The following is a 6,952-nucleotide window of genomic DNA, read 5'->3' as shown; positions in this document are numbered from 1 at the left end:
CCATTCGAAGACAGACGCGAAGGTGTGTTTTCATAACAACAAAAGAGTAATAAAGCAAACAATCACAGCGAGCGTATCGGTGTTCCGAGTCGTTCTTAGCTCATATTCTAAGGGAAGTTGAAGCCGAAACTCTTGAAATTCTGACCATGCCATACAAAAATAAAAGGGGTAAAGAACCGAATACGGAAGAGGCTCCTTGAGACCATCGTTTTTTTGTAATTGTGCTCCTGGGTAGCTTTCAAAATCATGCACGAAGAAGCAACAGTCTTTTGTAAACATCATGTGAAAAAGAGGTGGATAAAGCTGCTGGAAGTCAGTGTAAATGGCCTGAATTGACCGTTAATTTAAATGAGCGTGCTGTGAATGGCTATGTTTTTGAATAGCTGTCGTATTACACATTTCCTTCTATGGATCTATGTATGTATTCACATGTGAATAAAGATGCGCTGGAGCATTTTTTCTATGTGCATTGTAAGCTTTATTTGTCCTGCTTTTCATCTAAATGCACAGCTTACAGGTATTTGTTTTAGCTACTCACTACCATAAAGGTACTATGTTCATAGTTATGTATGTGTTCATCAATGCGATTCATTGGCAGTTCTTTTGGTATTTTTTTTATTTATTATAAGAAAGCAATATCTAGTTGAGCTTTAGTCTTAGGTTAATGTTTTGAATTAAATATTAATGAAATACGCTTCGAAGTGTTGCTTCCTTCAAAGTAAATTCTTTTTTGTTGCTTTGAAACTAAAATTAGAATTCAAAACAATGATATTTTGTTTCCTGAAACCAATGAGAAAAAAAATGGGGCGTCTAGCATTGTTGATCCTTAAAGCGAAATATTTCTGAGGAACAAAAAAAGAAGATTAACTAATGAACCTCTTTCATCTTTTTATTTCTTAAGATAATAAAAGTAAAGTTTCTTAAGTCATGATTAAATCATATTCTATTGGCATCCTGTAGAAAATGATACGAAATTTGTACATTAGAAGTCGAAATTTTTTTCTTTTCTTAATTAGTTTCCTTTTAATGTTAATCATATGTTTAAAAAGAAAACCTATTTTTTAATTTCATTTTATTTTTAGAAGCTTATTTTTTGGTATTTTTTTAAATATTGCTTTTTTAAATTTTTTACTTAAGTTTTCTTTTAATTTTTAGATAGTACTGTTTTAAAACTAAAAATCATTTTTTTTTATATGATTTTTGGGATCTTATTCTCTTTTTTTAAATTAAATTGTATTTTTTATTTGATTTTCTTTTAATTTTTAGCCCTTTTTAAGAAAAGTATGTATTTTTTAATTTAATTTGATGTTTAGAAACTTATTTTATTCTAAAAACAAAAAGATTTTTTAGTATAGTTAAATATTTAGAAAATTATTTTATTTTGTTTTTCGTTTTTTTTAGATAGTAATTTTTTATTTTTCTAATTTAGTTTTTTATTCGCTTTTCTATTAAATTGTTTGCCTTTTTAAATTTATTTTTCTTTTACTGTTTAGGTTCTTTTTATAAAGAAAAGGTATTTATTAATCAAGTTTTATTTATAGAAAAAACATTTATATTATTTATGTTATTTTTTGTTTTTTGAATATATATTTTTTTAGTTTTTTGGTTGGGTTTTCTTTTATTTTTAATTGAAATAATTTTTTTTATCTAATTTTTTTAATTAGTTTTCTAGAAAATTATTTTATTTTTTTCGCATTTTAAATCTTTTTTTAGGTTATTGATTTATTTTAATTCTTTTTTATATTTAGATTTTACGGTTTTTAGTTTTTAAGATATTCACAAAATAAATATGTATTGATAATAAAAAGTTGATGTGCAGGCAAAAGACTTAGTCTTAATTTGTACAACTTGTGAATATTAAATAAATAAATAAATAAATAAATAAATAACTTCTGTATTATTAAATTTTTAGGAACTTATTTGCTTTTTTTAATTTAATTATACATTTTATTCCATTTTCTTTTAATTACACAGACCTCCTTTTAAAAAAAATAGCAATTTGGGTGAAAAAATTCCATCAGCTAAATTTTCAGAGAAAATTACTTTTTTAATTTTTCATAGTGTTATCGCGTATAACTAGCGCAACCTCCAAAATTACATTAATTTATGAGTATTTTTAATTAATATTGGGTTTTCAATAAAAAGGCAAATCTAAACTACGTAATTAATTTTTGGCCTCTCATGCAAATTGCTAAAAATCATAAAATATATATATATTCTAAAATATACAAGCAAAGATGTATTTTAATTTAACATACCGATTCCCAGTTTCAACAATCACTTATACAATTTATCAGACTGCTAAATTAAAAAATGACTAATTATCCGAAAAAGGGGCCATTTTCAATTTTAACAGGCTGATAAAATTAAAACTTTTTGGTGCAATCGTTCACTAGATATTTCAGAAAATAACATAATTATTGGAGGAAGGGAAAAAGTTAAATTTCGCAGGCCCGTGTTATTAGCTTTTATCGTTTTAGAAAAAAAAAAATTTTAATTCAATTTAATTTTTAGAAACTTATTTCTAAAATGCAGAATAACGATAAGACCTCCTCTTTAGCAGTTTCTTCAATTAGTAAATTAGTCTTTCGAAAGACAGAAAAGAGCTTTGAAAATAATTGACAATTGTCTTACTAAAGACTTTTGTCTTTCGAAAGACTGTGGGGAATTGGAAGACAGTTGCCAGCATTGCAACTCATACGCCATGTTTACCCCTTCCTCATACAACATGGGCGCCAATTTATTATAGTACCTACTTATAAACATACATAAGTATGTATGTAAGTACACACATCGCTTAAGTATATTGATTTCTTATTTTGCAACTGAATATTTTTAACTAAGATCGAAGCTAAATCCAAGCTCTTAACTACTACTCCTTGGCGACGACTTATTTACTTGCTGCCACTCTAATTACAAACTTTTATGCCTACAATGCAGCAGTAATTTTCTAACTTATTTCTTCTTAAATTACCGACAGTAAAGCTGCCAACTCCCACTTCACCATCCATTCCAAACTTTTCACAGCGATTCTTTTGTTGTTTGCCAGACTGCAAAGCGTTCGGAAAATAAGTCACTTACAAACACAAAAACGAGAAGAAAAAAACAGCAGAAATTCAACTGTCAGCAGTGCCAGGTATTGCTGACGGCATGCAGCCGAATGCGCTCATTTTAAAAATGAGAAATGCCGCCACAAACCGCGTATGCTTTTGCACAAATATACACTAATAAATACATACATATGTACGTATGTACACGTAAGTCTAAGTGTTGCGAAGCCTTACTGCCAACGAACCAACTGCCTATTTGATACCAATTTTCTGCTTACAAATTACTTTCTTTGGCTGCTCCTTCGGCCTCCTTTAGTGCAGTTTTATGGTTTTTTTTAGCACTTCTTAAGTGAGGAAACTCCTTATAGCTGCTTCACTTTGGTGCTATCGCTAGCTTACCGTTGCATTTCGGTGCAGTTAATTATAATTAAGCCAAGTTGAAGTCTCCTGTGTCACAGTTAGCGATGCTTCACCGCGCGGCTATATTTCCAGTTTATACATCCACACACATATGCGCATGCATATATGTACACAAATAGGTATATGTAAATATATGTATAAGATGCAAACGCAGTTCTTAGCCTAGCGGTAAATACCTCGTTTATGCCTTTAAACTTAGCAGTCTCTAAATTTTTTTCAGTGCTGAAGTCCTCTTTGGTCGCAGGTTAGCAGGTTGCCACTTGTATCCGGCTAAGTTCTATGAGGAGGCGTTTAAGTGCTGTTGACTTTAATCGCCTTATTTCGTTTTAGTATTAGTGGATTTGTGAGTATACTCCGGAATTAATCAGGTAGTTAAATACGGCTAACTCAATTGATTATTTGTTAGTCCCTCTCTGGTCGTGAAATATTTAAAAGTACTTTTTAATTTATAAAGCTAATCCTAAATCTATATATGTATGTAGTTGACCAGATGCCAAAAGTTTTGTATGCTTTAAAGAAATCAAAGGTAAATAAGGTCTATTACAAGGGAAACAAAATTTTCTTTCAAATAGAAAACCATACCACAAGCACCCTAAACCAATATCGGTGGGACGGTTGGTTTGTATCAGTAACGTATCTTCAATATCCAAATAATGCTTACCATTATTTTGAGTGTAAACTAGGCATTACAGGTGCTCTTTTCTCTATTTCGGCATTTCGATTCCAAAGAGATTTCAATTCGATGTTGCCAAACTTCTGGGGTCTCTCTCTGTTTTATGAGCGCCATTAACCATCAACGGTCGAGATGAGCATATCGTTACTTTAATATAGAAAAGCGAATATAATAAGTATTGCTCATTCTGCGTCGAGACATTGTTGAAAGCCCCTGAAGAGTATTTCTTGTACCCTAAAGTATGATGGCCTAGCTGCTTGGCATCAGTTTTTACAAAGGTCTTTCGTAAGACAATTACCAATTCTGGAAAATATATTGAAATTTCTTGTCTGTCTTTTGAATGGTTAATTGAAAGTTCTGCTAACGAAGAGGTTTTAGCGTTTTCATCTTTCTGTTTGGCAATAAGTTTTATAAAAATTTAATTGAATTAAAAAAAAAATGTTTTTCTTTTAAAACAATAAAAAACAAATTTTTAAAGGAAATTAAATTAAAAAAAAATAAAAATAAATTAAAAAAGGAATAAAAATTAAATAATAAAAAAATCTTTTTTTTAAACAATAAAATATAAAAATTATAAGAAATACAAATTAAAGAAGAAGAAAAGTAAATTAAAAAAGAAAAAATAAATCAGATCCTAAAAATTAAATGAAATTAAAAGAAACATATTTGTCTAAAGAATGAAATAATGAAAAAGCAAAAAAAAATTTATTAAATAGAAAAAAAATTAAATTAAAAATAAAAAAATATAAGCTCCTTAAATAAAAAAAAAAAATATATTTTCTTTTTAAAACAATAAAATCAAAAGAGTAAACGATAATTACATTAAAAAAATAAAAATAAAATAAATAAGAAAATATACTATATAATAATTTTATAAAAATTAAATTCAATTTCTTTTAAACAATGTTATATAAAAATCAAAAGAAAATTAAATTAAAAAAGAAAAAAAGACTAAATTAAAAATAAACAAAAATAAAAATGAAGTTCCTAAAATGGATTGAAATAAAACAAGTATATATTAATTTCTTTTTAGAACGATTCATTTTTAAACATTAAAGAAAAGTAAATTAAAAAATAACTAAGTATAAAAGAACAAAATTTTCTAAAAATTAAATGAAATAATAAATAAAATTTTCCTTTTTAAAGCAATAAAATCTGAAAATCCGATACAAAAAATCAATGGAAATAATAAAACAAAATTAGGTCCTAAAACTAATACAATCTAGATAATAAAAGAAAATTAAGATAAAGAAGAAACTAAATTGAATTAAAAGAATACGCCGGATCTCTCGTTTGTTATGTCAGTAGCTCTTTGCTCACTCGGCCATTTCGACTGTTGGATCAGCGCGAGCAAAAATGGTATGCAAGTGCTTTCTGTCAAAAGAGGTTTTCGCCATGAAAGTTGGCACGAGAGCATTTTTTGTATGCCTTTCGTGCCAGAATAAACAAAATCTATCAAACTATCTTACCTGCAGTCATGCAATTGTCTTACAGGAGACTTGCAAATATCTTAACCCTTAACAACCCAGTAAACTTTCGTAACACATCTGACGAGTAGTGTCCAGCGGACACACTCAATAAATCGAAGACATTTTTGAAAGCAAACAAAGGCACTACGATTGCAAAAAATATGGTAATATAATATATCTCAATATAATCACTTTCATGTATTATAAATTTATTTAAAGGTATTACAAAGACATTTGGAGTACACAAAAATGTTTAACTTTTTATATTATGTACTTCAATATTTTAATTTTGCACTGTTAATATATTGCCTCCGAACGGCAAATGCTTTTTTATGAGAAACTTTTCATAGCAGAAGCACACTGGGATCAATGTCGTGAAGGACCAATGTTATTTGAATTTTTAAAAACATACCACTATAAAACTCAATATTAAACAGATTAAAGGTGCCAAGGTTAAAAAATATACATAATTTGTATTTATTAAATTCAGCACTCAAACGAAGACTCGTTAACCTAATTGTGGCAAGTAAAACTAGGTATCAATATACATACTAAATATAAATAGGTATTGCGAAAAGGTTTTAAATTCATAAAGTACTTTTCCATTCAGATATTTGAATAACCTAACCAGTATTTTTTTAATATCAACCTCAATTCATTTAAAACCATTTAACCTCACATTAAAGTCAAGTATGTCAATAGATTTAATTTTTTTTTTGTAATAAATTCAAATTAACTAGCTACAATGTATAAACGTAAGAGTACTCACTCATGCATATGTGTGTACATCTCTCCGTTTATTTGTATGTGGAAGTGTGTACCAAATTAATTACCTTGTAGTCAAATGTACTAGTTGTAAACTACACCACAACTAGTATGAACCGCATGCCCAACTAGTCAGCCAATTATATTTTTTCCACGCAATCAACTGGTATTTTTAACATGTGTATGTCCCACAAGATGGCAATTGCCAGATTTCGGTCAGAAATATACCAGTCTCATACTAGTTCAAAACAGATAGAAAAATACTAGTCCAATTATGGACCAAAACCGTTACTTTGGAAGTCAAAAAATTAAATGAATTCATGAATATACAATGAAAGACTTTTGATTAAGTACACTTTAAAATATTACACATTTTTATTTAGCAGCCTTAGATTTGCCAATAATTAGTGAACAATTTATTGAGTATTAATTAAAAGGAAAAATAAATACATAAATATTTCAATCATTCGAACATAAATTTAAAGGCATTTTCCATTAAATGATATTAAAAGTAAAAGCTTTCAGGTGCAATAAATACTATATTTTTATCTTTTTTTAATAATATGGAAAAGAAA

This window comes from Rhagoletis pomonella, unplaced genomic scaffold (genome assembly GCF_013731165.1).
Source record: "Rhagoletis pomonella isolate Grant_MI unplaced genomic scaffold, Rhpom_1.0 Rhpom_scaffold_00011, whole genome shotgun sequence".
NCBI lineage: Eukaryota > Metazoa > Arthropoda > Insecta > Diptera > Tephritidae > Rhagoletis > Rhagoletis pomonella.
Note: the sequence above shows the minus strand (reverse complement) of the source record.